We start from the raw sequence: 15,000 nt of genomic DNA, 5'->3' as shown, positions 1-15,000 counted from the left end.
GGAGAAGAGAGAAAAATGAAGACAAGAGAGAGAGAGAGAGAGAGAGAGAGAGAGAGAGAGAGAGAGAGAGAGAGAGAGAGAGAGAGAGAGAGAGAGAGAGGATCCTTGTTCCATAGGTTGCGTTGCTTTCCTGAGACATGAGGGTGAGACACACACACACACACACACACACACACACACACACACACACGCACACACACACGTCTCTCCAGGACCACCCGTGCCGCTCCCTCCTCACTCTCAACTCCTGTGACCTTTCTCTCTCCGGGTGACTCTCGCGGCGCCGCTTCCCCTCCAGCAGCAGCAGCAGGCAGTGGCAGCAAGTGGCGCCTTACAAGAAGTGCTGAGGACAGTATCTTTATCTTCTCTTGCAGCGCGCCAAGCCACATTTGCTTATCTGTTCACAGGTTTGTTTTCTCTTCAGTATCTCGTTTATTTATTCAGTTATTCATATTTTTTTTTATTACTGTTCATTATTGCATTCTGAACATAATGGTCTCGTAATTTCCTTTGTGTGTGTTTGTATTGTAAATTCCGTGAGAAAATATTATGTTATTTTGTGTGGTAAGATCTCCATGATTATGTTTTTTTTTTCGTTGACACTATTCTATATCGAGAAGGTTTCTTTTTTTTTTATCATAAAATACGGACTTTTCTTTTTCTTCCTTTTTTTTCTTTTTTTTTCGCGTCAGGGAGTCTGGCCAAGGATACAAAAAGAGAGAGAGAGAGAGAGAGAGAGAGAGAGAGAGAGAGAGAGAGAGAGAGAGAGAGAGAGAGAGAGAGAGAGAGAGAAGCCCGCTGAATATACCGCTCCCAGAAAGCTGACTATAACAAAAAAAATATAAGAAAAAAAATAGACTAGATTTAGCTCTGCAAGTATATGACATACAACATAACAGCTGATAACCTTCATGACTCATTACACTTGGTTTCATCCACGCCACGCCACCCTCTCTTCGTCCAACTTCGTCCAACTTCGTCTCTACTATGACGCTCCAGCCTTGACTTCAAGAGCGAACCGCAAGTGATAAGTCAATGTACAACAGTTATGTGACACCTGTTTGGCTGGCTGGCTGACTAGGTTGGCTGGCTGGTTTGCTGGCTGTCTGGCTGGCTGGCTGGCTGGTTTGCTGACTGGTTTGCTGGTTGGCTGGATGGCTAGTCGGATAGATGGATAGGCTGTGCGTTGTTCAGCATTAATGTTGTCACTGCCATGGAAGTTTTTTGTACACGTATTTTTCCCCTTCAGAAGTGTTGTGTGTAATGTACCGAGAAGAAAAGTCCCGGATTCCGACCTTGAGTATACGTTTTTCTTTGTTTTTGTTTTATTTTACTTATTTTTTTCTTTTTTACTTTTGTTTTAATTTAGTTCGTTCAGTTGGTTGAGTAACTGACACATGAGTTCTTTCTTTTTTATTTTTCTCTTCTTTGTCTTGCCTTTTGATTTTTTTTTTCATATGCATTATTAATTTTATTCATACGTCTTTCTTTCCCTCTCTTTCATTTTCGTGTTTTTAGTCTCTCGTTCCTTTCTTGTGTCTCTTTGCCCTTGTGATGGAATGAGAGAGAGAGGAGAGAGAGAGAGAGAGAGAGAGAGAGAGAGAGAGAGAGAGAGAGGTATTGGGGGTTCGGTACTCCTTGCAAGGGTTCGCGCGCATGGTATTACTAATGAAAAGGGTAAAGGTGTCTGTGAGTGAGAGAGGTGTGGTGGTGGTGGTATTAATGAGAGATAAGGTTAAGGTTGTAGAGTCAGTTAAGTAAATAGTAAAGGTGTTGGCAATAAAAATGAAAGAAGTTATTGCTGTGTTAGTTTTGATAATAGGGAGCAACATGGTCAATCAAATTACGAGTATGCTTCTCTCTCTCTCTCTCTCTCTCTCTCTCTCTCTCTCTCTCTTGCACCTTTAGAAAAAAAGTAAATAAATGAATAAATTCTTCAACACCTAGGAAATCAGTAAAATGATTTGTGTCGTATGAACTGAATTTTTCTAACGAAACATAATGAAACGATGACATTTATGCAATATTTATTGATGTGTGTGTGTGTGTGTGTGTGTGTGTGTGTGTGTGTGTGTGTGTGTGTTGCATTATACAGGGGATGGTGTAGCATTGTACCGTTTGTGTATGTGTGTGTGTCCTCAGACCCTGGTTGGCGCAGCTCCAGGCGTGACATGCATGGCAGTAATCATGAGGCAGTGACGCTTCAGGCAATCGTCAGCAGTCACTCTGCGGCGCCTCGTGGGGAATTGAGCAGTTACTTCACTCCTGTGTTCCTGATCCTCTGCCACTGCCCTCTTGCTTTGCCATGACACTCCCTGACTGACGATTCCTCGCCCTCCATAAAGCAGCATAATTAAGGTCACACTCCTCGGGGTGAGAATGTTTACTGCTACTGACTGCCGTCGCGACCCAGACTTGCTTGTGTCGCTGTGCAGTGATACGCGTCGCCCTGTGCTGAATGCTAAGCTCACCAGTAGTGGTTTGATGCATTTTATCTATTTTCACTTTGCTACGAATTAGTAAACAAGCCCGACAGAAATGTGGAGTTGGTGTGGGTGGCAACACTACTAAGCTCGCGGGGTGCCGGTTATGTCCACAATACTTACGTAAACCGGAGCTATTTATCAGGCAGTGTTTGACGAAGAAAGCAATGAGAGATAGATACATTTACTACATTACCATTTGTCGCTGATTTATGATGCTTTGAGGTATAGCTCGAGAGAGAAAAATGAGAAGGAGCTTTTAGTTGGCAACAGACGGTAGGAGGTCGGGGTCTGACCAAGCACCCGCCACTCAGTGTGAGATGGTCCCCAGTGATGAGTGAGTCTCTACGCCCGTCTCTCGCTGTGCTCTGCCAGGATGTACTCCTATAACCTCTCCTATTTGACCTGCATCCATTAGTTGCCTGTGGTGTTGCTTAGTGGTGTGGTGAAGTGTGAAGACGTGGAATAGTAGTGAGTGACGTCAGTGCGGAGGTGGATATTGTGGTGGCTGGAGGACGCATAATAACAGGGTGAGTGAAATTCTTCCACTGTGGAGGAGGCAGGACGGAGTAAGTGGATGATGCAGTGCGGGCGTGCGAGCGGTGGCTGGATGTGGATCGCCGCTCATGGATAATGGACGGGAAATAATACCACTATTATTTCTAATTTGCGGGCACAGTCATTTAGTTCAGATGAGTCTGTACATGTTATCAAACTAGCCAAGCAACTAACTCACTAGCTAACATCAACTAGGTGAGTCGCGGTTCCTAGATTATGGACGGGAAATAATACTAATATTAATTATAATATGCATATGCACTTAGTTTGGATACATCATGTTTGCATTTCATCTAACTAACTAACTAGCTTGACTGTGTGGATCGCGGCATTTATATTATAGACAGATAATACAAGTAATTCTAGTACTCGAACACATGCATCTAATTCTGATACATCATCTTTGCACGTCATTTTTCCATCAAGTTGAGTAACTAACCATCAAAATAACTTGTACTATGTGGATCGTGGCGCTTAATTTATGGAGAAAAAATGTAATTCAGAGATAACCTTTGCAAGTCATTTAACGAACGAACAAAACTGATCTACTTAACCACTTGGATGACTCTAATTAGTCTACTGAAGACATCAAACTACAATATATATATATATATATATATATATATATATATATATATATATATATATATATATATATATATATATATATATATATATATATATATATATATATATATATATATATATATATATATATATATATATATATTTTAATAATTATTCCCAAATTCATAATGCTTTCATACATCAGCTACTTGTTACGAACTAGCAAATGAAACCAATTATGTGGGCCGCAGTAATTAGTTTGTTTAGTAAAAATGATATTACCATTATCAGTGGTAACCTATGTTCTTTGATTTTTTTTTAGCAAATCTATATTCTTTACTATCACTCATCAGTTAACATATATTAGCTGGTGATGTGGCCCACTTATGAAACTCCCTGATAAAAGATGCAGTGATACTTGATAAACACATTTCATCATAATTTTATAACTAATGATTTTTACACGTCATCTAAGTAACTAAAAAATAAGCCAGTCTAACCGACTAAGTAACTAACGAAGTTTACAAACATTACATGATATTAATTAATTCGGCTAAATAATTCATTACTAAATCTGCAGTGTGACAGAAGGGAGCAGTATTGATGGCTGACTTAAACCTGACCGACTATACCAGATAACTATAACTTAAATTGGCTAGCTTAGTGTTGGTGGTGGTGTGGGAGGAACAAAGTTTCTATTACCGCTACTACTACTAGTACCACTACTACTACTATTAATCTTTCTATGAGGTAATAGCGTGTTCAAAGTGACTCAAGTTTTGCATTATTTTTGTATAGAAATTATTCTGACTAATTCTTATGAAAATCCTGAAATGAATAAAAAAATCAAGCCTGTTAGTAATTTAATTGTTGCCGTCCGATGATTGATGTTTTAATAGAATTTTTTTTTCAAGGCATTATTATTATTATTATTATTATTATTATTATTATTATTATTATTATTACTATTATTATTATTATTATTATTGACATTTTAAAGTATGATTCATGAATGTTTTATTGATTCTTTTGACTTCGAGCCAATCTCTCTCTCTCTCTCTCTCTCTCTCTCTCTCTCTCTCTCTCTCTCTCTCTCTCTCTCTCTCTCTCTCTCTAAACGCTACACACTAAGGGAAATAAATAACAATAAAGTTATAATAAAAAAAGATATGCATTCTTAAGCTAAATAATTACGGCTGTTCTGAATCATCCATTTTAATTTTTTTTTTTCTCTCTCTCTCTCTCTCTCTCTCCTCTCTCTCTCTCTCTCTCTCTCTCTCTCTCTCTCTCTCTCTCTCCCTCTGCTTTTCTGCGCGTTGATGGAATTCCTGTGTAATCAACAATAATTACTTCGTGCTCAGGGCCCAGCGTTAGATTGTCTTGATACTCCCCGCTTACACCAGCTTGGAGGGGAGAGAAGTACAACACCAGGAGGAGGAGGAGGAGGAGGAGGAGGAGGAGGAGGAAATGAAGGCTCCAGGGCTCCGTCAGAAAGTCTTCAATGTACCCTTTGTAGGAGCCGCTGGGAGAAACAAGTCTTTTTTTTTTTTTTTTTCCTCACTTTAATCATAACATCGCTGTATTGCCTGTGTGTGTGTGTGTGTGTGTGTGTGTGTGTGTGTGTGTGTGTGTGTGTGTGTGTGTGTTTACCTATTATTTATCCTTATTATACTCCTGTCCTGCTTCTGTATCTATATTTTGTCGTCTATTGTAGTCTATTTCAGTTATCTATATTCTCTCTCTCTCTCTCTCTCTCTCTCTCTCTCTCTCTCTCTCTCTCTCTCTCTCTCTCTCTCTCTCTCTCTCTGTGTGTGTGTGTGTGTGTGTGTGTAAATAAGAGGTGGTCTTTGCTGGATAAGTTAGTCGTAAGCCAAATCATGCTCCGAATAATCTTTGGGGCTGTGAGAAAGTTTTCGTGCTGCTATGTCATTGCTATTGCTGATATTGCTGCGCTAGTTGAGGAAACGTGGTACTAATAACATCCCACTTCTCGTTATTATCCTCCTCCCTCTTCCTCGTTCTTCTCATCTTCCTCTTCCTTCTCGTTCTCGTCTTCTCCTCCTCCTCCTCCTCCTCCTCCTACTACTACTACTGTGTTAATCAAAGTAAGTTAATATGCCAAACTTTACATTATTATTATTATTATTATTATTATTATTATTATTATTATTATTATTATTATTATTATTATTATTATCGTTGTTGTTTGTTGTTATTGTTGTTATCATTGTAGAGTTATGTGCGTGTGAAAGAGGCTGGTCAGTGGCATGCAAAAAAAAAAAAAAAAAAAAGAAAGGAAAAAGAAGAAAAAGAAAAGCTCAGGTTTCGTTTCCCTTAAAATTTACGTTTATAAGATCTTAAAAAAAAAAAAAAAGTACCATAAGGACTTTAAAAAATACAGTGGTTCATAGCTGTGTTTTTTTTTTTTTATCTTAAGGGTTAATATTTGGTGTGGTAATTACAGGTAGGGATTTTTTTTTTTTTTCAGCCGCGTTTTTATTGCACTGAGGAAAGTTTCATGTTAGTGTCTCAGGTGATTCGGTTGGTGTGGGCTTGTTGTTTACGCTGTATTAGTTGTTGTTGTTGTTGTTGTTGTTGTTGTTGTTGCCATTTCGTTACGTAGATGCTAGTATTGATGATAACTAGATGATGATATATGATAATAATAATAATAATAATAATAATAATAATAATAATAATAATGATACTGACGATAGTAATAGTAATGAAATATAAAAAAATAAATAAAGAAAATAAATAAAACTCGTATTAATTATTAAATTACTACAACTACTACTACTACTACTACTACTACTACTACTACTACTACTACTACTACTACTACTGCCACCACCACCTTTATCATTAGTACTGTTATCATATACTACATATTACTACTACTACTACTACTACTACTACTACTACTACTACTACTACTACTACTACTACTATTACTACTACCACAACTACTAATAATAATGTAAGTAGAGGTAAAAAAGAGACACAGGTGTTATGGGGCTATCATTTCCCGACTGAGGAAGCGAGGAAGCTAAAAGGGAAACAAGTCGGGGGAAATAAACTCGCCCCATAACACCAATGTTCTACACCTCCACCTCCAACTTGTGAATGTCTCAACAATAATAATAATAATAATAATAATAACAAAACCAACAGGAAAACTTCAAACAGACTCTATGTTAACTTTTACCTGGAAATGTCAGCACTTGAAAATCTCTCTCTCTCTCTCTCTCTCTGTCTCCCACATCCTCTGGTTTCCCTTCATTTCCCCGCCGTGAGTCGCTGGTGAGTCGTGCGGAACAAGAGAAGGTTTTGTCGCGCAGCACATGCCCTTTATAATCTTGTACACGTTGCAATGAGAGGCTTATCTTCTCGCTGACTTTCCCGCCAGCCTCTCCGTCCGACCGCCCGCCCGCCCGCCAGCCAACCTGCCCACCTGCCTACTTGCTTGCTTCCCCGATGTGTGTGTGTGTGTGTGTGTGTGTGTGTGTGTGTGTGTGTGTGTGTGTGTGATAGTGGCAGAAAACTGTACGAATTGTTTCTTTTTAGAGAGATAAAGTCCTTGTGTGAAAAATAGTCTTTGTGTGATCGAAGCAAGCCATTTTGAAGGGACTACTTGAGGAGAGGAAAATGTATTAGAGGTTTAGTGTCTATTAATGTGAGAGTAGTGTATGTGTGTGTGTGTGTGTGTGTGTGTGTGTGTGTGTGTGTGTGTGTGTGTGTGTGTGTGTGTGTGTGTCTGTGTGTGTCTTCGTATCTATATTTATCTTTTTTCTCCTCTTCTGATGTGTATGTTTTGATTTGTGCTGCAATCATCTCTTCCTCTGGTCCTGTGTGTGTGTGTGTGTGTGTGTGTGTGTGTGTGTGTGTGTGTTTAGTGGAGTTTATTAGAGTCTTCAATAGTGATTTCATGATCCTAGCGATAGTATATTAAGGGGCCTTTGCAAATCGTCCTTAAGGGAGCTGAGAGCGTTCAAAGATACGAGCATGAAAAAAGATCTCCAATTTTCTTTCTGCCTTCATTTCCTCTCAAGCACAAACACCTCCTTGGCTTTGGCTTCACCCAGCGCCCAAAAGGTGTAACTATACTGAGAACAATAAGTCCTTACTGAGTTGCTGATATATTAGCACGTGTGACTTAATATGATATGGTACGCCCTCAAAAATCAGCTTTTAAATAAATGAAAAACTCTCACTTAATTGTTTCTCTTTACACACACACACACACACACACACACACACACACACACGTACACACACACACACTATAAATCACCCTCACTGAGTTACAGACGCATTGACATATTATATACTTAAAAAAAAAAAAACTAAAATAAACAAAACTCTTTCTTCCTTTTTCTTCTCTCACACTGTTTATTACTTGTTTGCTTTGCTTATAGTTGTCTGCCGCAGAAGGCGATGACGGGCGTGAAGAGGGAAATGACCATACCATATCACTTCTTACTTTACATCAGAAATTTCTTAATCAAGCTTCGGGGTGAACCTCAGCAGTGAGACGCTTGCAAGGCATTAGTGGGCAGCGGAAGAGCACGTTATGTCTGCAATAGGTGTTTATTATGAGAGACTAACCGAAGTACAGGACTGATGACAAAAGAAGGCATTGTTTATGTTCAAGTATAACAAAGCGGCAAGAAGATAATGCTTGTATGTATAACTTATGTATTCTTGTGTATGTATGTATGTATAAATATATGTAAGTAAGTCTTGAAATAGAGGATGACCTGAAGTTAAGAAGCAGTCAACTGAAATATTAAGAGGAGGTGGTGTAAAATTATCACCTGTGTTTCACGACGCGGTGGTGATGTTGGTGGTGGTGGGAGCAATAGTAGTTGGTAACAGTAGTAGTAGTAGTTGTAGTTGTCAATCACTCAATGGTGGTAATAACAGTAGTGATAGCGGTGGCATGAATTGAACTAGCAGTAGTATTAGTGGTTGTAGTAGTAGTAGTAGTAGTAGTAAAGGTAGTGCTTGTGATGGCAGCAGTAATAGTATTAGTGGTGGTGGTGGTAAGCATAACAGTGGTAGTGGTAGAGGTTGTCAGTCTGCAGGAGGAAGAGAGGGAGAGGGAGAGGGAGGCTGGCTGGTTAGTGGAAGTGGGGGGAGGGGGCGAAGCGAGGCGACCACTTACATCGTGGCGTGCAAGAAACTCGTTCTCCGGCTGTATTATAATTGACCAGTAATTTAATATGATTTGTTTTGTGGCTGGAGCGCGTTTTTGCGGAGCGCGGATAGTCGTGTTAATGTGTTTTAAATGCGGAATGTTATCTACGTACTGGTCAGGCATTCGAGACCCTCACGGAGACTGAAGATTTACGTAGGTCTTTTAGAACAGTAACTTAATGTCATGGTAATACATTTGCGAAAGTGTATTGAGTCAGTTGTTGTATTTTTAAACATTTCGCCGTCCTAGGTATCTCTTATAATGTATTTTTTATTTACTTTTTTTTATTTTTTTATTCAGGGGTGCTTTCATGGTCTCAGTGATTGTTTAAGGGACATTCTGCATCTTCAGTAAGCCTTAGTAAAAGTTATTTGGGATTTTTAAGGGTGTTTTCATGAATCTGGTAATAGTTAACAAGGGTTTTGCACGGTTTCCAAGCTTCTGTGGAAGTTACTGGAGTGTTCAAGTTTTCAAGGGTGTTTTCATGATTCTATTGATAGCTTGAAATGGATTCTGTACGTTTAACAGCTTTTTATGGAAGTTATTTGGAGTTTTCAATCCTGCTTTCATGATTCTATTGATAGTTTAGCAAGAATTCTGCATCTTGAATAGGAAAAGCGCTCATAACGCAACTTTCTTTTTCTCAGTGGCCTTTGAAAATAATCCTGACAAGAGAACAAAGCATTAAAAAATACGAACAACAATCCTTACGTTCACGTCGAAGAGAACATCTTGCTGACAATTTGAGATGAAAAGAGATTCACACAAGTTAGAAATGAAGGTGTAAAGAGAGAGACAGGTGTACTGAGGCTAGTTTAGTCTGGTATAAAGTTATCTTAAAACACTTGTGTCTAATGTAAATTTTGTACTAGACGAAAAGGGCGGGGAATATTATTATTATCATTATTATTATTATTATTATTATCATCATTAAGAAGAGTTCTGACCAAGGACAAAACTGGTGAAAAATGTAAATAAAAAAAAACAAAAACCCACCAAAGGTGCCGGTTTCCAAAGAATAAAGTTGGAAGGAAAGTCCAAAATGACCTGGAGATATCAACTTTTAGGAAAATCTTGCTCTTCCGCCCATGGAAAGACTTTAGCGGAAGAGAGAATTTGGAAAAGGAGATAAATAACTAGAAACAAATCTGTAGAACTTACACACACACACACACACACACACACACACACACACGAGCAAAAAAACAGAGACTTCGAAGGATAGAATGGTGCCGTTGCTAAGGCTACACACGGAATCATCATCTGATATGACCTGAAGTTATTCTGGAGAAGTCTGTATGGTGGTAGGAAAATTAATAGGATGTTAGAGAAGTTTGTATGGTGATAGGGAAGTTTGTGAAATTTTTGTAATTTTTGTAATTTTTTGTGTAGAGAGAGAGAGAGAGAGAGAGAGAGAGAGAGAGAGAGAGAGAGAGAGAGAGAGAGAGAGAGAGAGAGAGAGATTGTTCGTTTGTTTATCCATTTCTGCATTCGTTTATTATTTAAAGAGCTGTACTTAAACATTATCATAAGTACAAGTACGAAACAATAAGTATATGAATTTTTTGTATCAAGAGAGAGAGAGAGAGAGAGAGAGAGAGAGAGAGAGAGAGAGAGAGAGAGAGAGAGAGAGAGAGAGAGAGAGTTGACCTCGCAGTGACCTTGACCCTAAGTAATTAATTGTATACTTTGTTGGGAAGGAGGAGGAGGAGGAGGAGGAGGAGGAGGAAGTGAAGAGGTGAAGGTGGAAGCTAGAGAGGATGGGTAAGAAGGATGAACGAGGAGGAGGAGGAGGAGAGAAAGAAGAGGAGATCATAAATAACTATAATAAAAAAAAAAACAAAGATAACATGGAGGTCAGACGGAAGACGAGTACGGTCTCTCTCTCTCTCTCTCTCTCTCTCTCTCTCTCTCTCTCTCTCTCTCTCTCTCTCTCTCTCTCTGTCATTGTCAGAAGATACTTAAGGTGAAACGTAGCGTGAAAGAAGATAAAAATTGTTATAAAAGGAGGTACAGGAATAAGTAAAGGGGGAGGAAAGAAGAGGAAATAATTGAAGAGAGAAAGAGGAGGAGGAGAAAGTGGATTAGAAGTAAGAAAAAAAAACTGAGAGGAACAGCTTTGCTAGAGAGAGAGAGAGAGAGAGAGAGAGAGAGAGAGAGAGAGAGAGAGAGAGAGAGAGAGAGAGAGAGAGAGAGAGACTACCAACATTAATAACATGCAGTACTTTATGAGACGCGTCATGGGCTGTACATTAAAGGTGGGGTGGTGGTGTAGCGGTGGTGATGGTGGTGTAGTGGTGTAGTGGTGGTGGTGTGGTGTGGTGTGCTTGATGTCAGATATTGTGACTTAGTAGCGCCGTTAGTGATGAGGAGAACTTGCTGACTGTCTGACTGGCTGAATCGGTGAATGACTGTCTGGCTGGATGAATGAATGACTAAATGGGGTACGTGTTTGACTGTTTGTCTGGTTTGCTGTGTGACTAAATGGGTGGGTGTCTGACTGACTGTCTGAATGGATGAATGTTTGGTTGGCCAGGTAGCTAAATGCGTGTGTGTTTGACTGACTGGCTTGTAAATGAAACGGCTGGTTGGTTGGATGACTAAATGGGTAAATGTTTGACTGGTTGAGATTCTGGATGGCAAAGTGGATGAGTGATTATTTGGCTGAATGAATGAGTGACTTGACGGCTAACTGGCTGAGTGAGTGGTTGCATGATTTGCTGCCTGAATGAGTGACTAGTGGGTTAAATTCAATCATATTTTCATAGATAACTGCCATACACTCCTGTCTTATTAAAGGAGTGCTAAGCTGAATAAAGGACTGGCAGGGCTAGGCGAGGCGAGGCACACGAACTGTCCCGTGTTGTCGTCCCTAGTGACTACTTGATCCCATCCCACTGAGGACCATATTCTAAAACACTTAAGCAAATCCACTACTCTCAAAAAGGTCTAGTTGAAGTGACGCGTGATTTTGAGGGTGCTTTTATGGTTTCAGTGACAGATTAACAAGAATTATTCAATATTTATACGAGACACTTGAGAACCCGACTAGTCAATCTCTGTGTCCTTTGAAAAATAGTCGTGGCGAGAGAGCAAAGTTTCTGAATACAGGCCAGAATTCAACTCGATAGATAGAGAATAAGGAGATAACCAACGTATATTTTTCCTTACGCTAGCGCCGTATGGTCTGGATACTTCGCCTCCGCAACTCAATAAGAAAGAAACAAAAACAGGTACTTTTTATTATGACAAACTCCTCTACGTAGGGTCAGGAGGAATTCTGGCTACATTATCTTGATTATCTTGAGTCGGAGTTATTTCCAATCAACTCTTCTTCTCTCTATATAATTCCTCATATTTTTTTTTCTCTCTTCTTCGCATGCTCTTCGGAGAAACCTGCTTAAGAAGGTGTCTGATTATCCGTGCAGAGGGGCCATCCTTACTTCCCTCACCACCTGCCACGCCACAGCGGCTCCTGCATCCAGTACAAGTGATACCAGCTTTTACGCTCCCACCCTGCAATTTGTGTGTCGCTTTCCTTCCCCTTGTAACGCTTCACGGTGTGGTTGCGCGTCGCGAGCTATCATATCAAGCTTAATCTACAATAATGAAACGTACCAAGCAGCCAGCTAATGCCAGAGTAGCAGCGGCACTGCCTAAAGTGATTCCAGCTCCGACACACACACACACACACACACACACACACACACACACACACACACACACACACACAGTTATTGGCTCGTATTCAGAAACACATTGTTCTCTCATTACGACTATTTTTAAAGGCTACAGAGATGATTAACCCGATTCTTAACAGTGTTTCTCGTGTTGGTAATGTGGAAAACTTGTATGTAATCTGTCAGTAGAATTCTAAAGATCTCCCTAGAAACCTGTTAACTTCAACTAGAGCCTTTTGAATGAATGTAGTGGAGGTGCTGGGCAGAAGTGCAGTGGTGCAGTGCACAGCGACCGACGGGTTCCGCAACAGTGAGAACATAGAACGAATACACTGATAAACAGACTGCAAAAGGCCAGTTAATCTACACAGGACAACGCCCGGGCACTGAAAAACGAGGCATGTACCAGTTTATCTAACCCACTTCTTGAAACTATTTTATGTTTGTGCATTTAACACATCAATGCTAATATTGTTCCACTCCAGCCTTGCTTTTGCCCCTCTCCATTTGAAATCTGGTTTTGTTTAACTTCAAGCTAATAGGGATAGAGGACGAGGAGACAGATTTAGTTGGAGACAAAGACGAAGATGATGATATATAAAAATAACTGAACAAGACTAGTACTTGACGCAGAAAGACAGCGACGAGGAGTAGGACCTTATATCGGAACTAGGACGAAGAGAGCGAGGGTGAGGAAAGGAGGGAACTAGAGAGAATCGGGTACAAAAAGAGGAGCTAGAGAAAGATAGGGTGCAAAAGAGGAACTAGAAGAAAAAATACAGTACTAAAAGAGAAAACAGGGAAAATGTACGGTACAAAAAAGGAGGAGCTAGGGAAAGTACAGGGTATTAAAAAGCGAGACTACGGATAAGTAGAATATACAAAGACAAAATAAGGAAAAGTAGGAAACAAAAAGACGAATTAGGAAAAAGTAAGGTACAAAGAGAATCTAGAAAAAAAAAAAAATACGGAGCTGGAAAACTTTAAGAGAGACATCAGTACAATAAGAAGAAAAAAAAAAAAGTAGCATTTAGAAAGATACAGCAAACAGCACTCAGCGAACAAAACGCTACAATATTCAGTGAGGTACTACAATGAACAAAATATGGAAGGTTGTCTCACATACAAGCCCACTGAACGAATAGTCAAATCAGTAAGTGAGAGTAAGGAGAGGAAAGACGCGAAGAGACAGTGTCAGAATAGTACAGTGAGGAGGATACAGTGGGCAAATAATGTAGCTAAGTAAGTAGGCAGGTAGCGCTTGTCTATAAACTAAGGTTGACAAGAAACCTGTGGGACGCTATCAAAGGATGTGGTGGTAGTGGTAGTGGTGGTGGTGGTGGTGGTGGTGGTGGTAGTGATGGTGGGAAGCGGTTCTCCAGCTCGGCTATCTGAGATCTGCCTGGAGAAGACGAGTAGGAGTAGCAGCAGCAGCAGCCAGCAGCAGCGGGAGGAGGAGGAGGAGGAGGAGGAGGAGGAGGAGGAGGAGGATAACTAATTATGTAGTCTTTCACATTCAGATTAAGAGGAGTGCTGGTGTTTGGTGTTTGTTAGTGTGTGTGTGTGTGTGTGTGTGTGTGGGTGGGTGTGTGTACGTACGTGTGTGCGTGCGTAGGTATGGTGTGAATTTGTATTATTTGGTGACATGATGAAAGAACGAAGGATTTGGAATTTACTACATTTATTACTGCTACTACTACTACTACCACAACAACTACTACTACTACTACTACTACTACTACTACTACTACTAATACTACTACTACTACTACTACTACTACTACTACTACTACTACCATCACTGCCACCAATACGAGAAGAAGAAGGAGGAGGAAGAAGAGGAGGAAAAACGAAATGAAGATTGAAAGGAAACAAGATTGTGGATTGAATTAGAGAGAGAGAGAGAGAGAGAGAGAGAGAGAGAGAGAGAGAGAGAGAGAGAGAGAGAGAGAGAGAGAGAGAGAGAGAGAGAGAGAAATTTTTCCTTCCTTCACCTGCTAACCTCCTCTCCACATATTTCTTCTATCTCTTATTGTTTCCCTTTCGCCTCTTCTTATGGAAGGGAAGGGAGGAGAATGGGGATGGGAAGAGGATAATTACAGCATATTCCCTCTATTAACACCTTCATAGTTATCAAATTGTAGTGGTGGTGATGATGGACGAGAGAGAGAGAGAGAGAGAGAGAGAGAGAGAGAGAGAGAGAGAGAGAGAGAGAGAGAGAGAGAGAGAGAGAAGGCGGGGGCAGATGTTTTAATATCATACAGGTAGTTTGGTTTGTTATTGTCACTATTTGATGATGATGATGATGATGATGTTCTCCTCCTCCTCCTCCTCCTCCTCCTCCTCCTCCTCCTCCTTGTCTTTCTCTTTTTTTCTTCTTCTTCTGTTAGTTTTATTATCATCATCATCACTGTCACCAGCATTTATTCTCACTCCTTCTTCTATTCATTAGTCTCGTTCTTCTTTGTAAGCATTTAATGACTAATGGTGATAAACTATTGCTAAGAAATCA

At 40.0% G+C, this 15,000-nt stretch overlaps 1 protein-coding gene across 1 annotated transcript in view; it reads left to right on the top strand.

The window, feature by feature from the left end:
• Positions 1–2,784: 2,784 nt before the first annotated feature.
• LOC135106887 (protein bowel-like) overlaps positions 2,785–15,000 on the top strand; it is a 49,405-nt gene continuing 37,189 nt past the window's right edge. The window contains 1 exon segment of the mRNA XM_064016262.1: positions 2,785–3,013. The gene's annotated coding sequence lies outside the window, so the exon portion shown is untranslated.

Source organism: Scylla paramamosain, chromosome 14, assembly GCF_035594125.1.
Source record: "Scylla paramamosain isolate STU-SP2022 chromosome 14, ASM3559412v1, whole genome shotgun sequence".
Lineage (NCBI taxonomy): Eukaryota > Metazoa > Arthropoda > Malacostraca > Decapoda > Portunidae > Scylla > Scylla paramamosain.
This window is presented reverse-complemented; position numbering and strand designations above follow the sequence as displayed.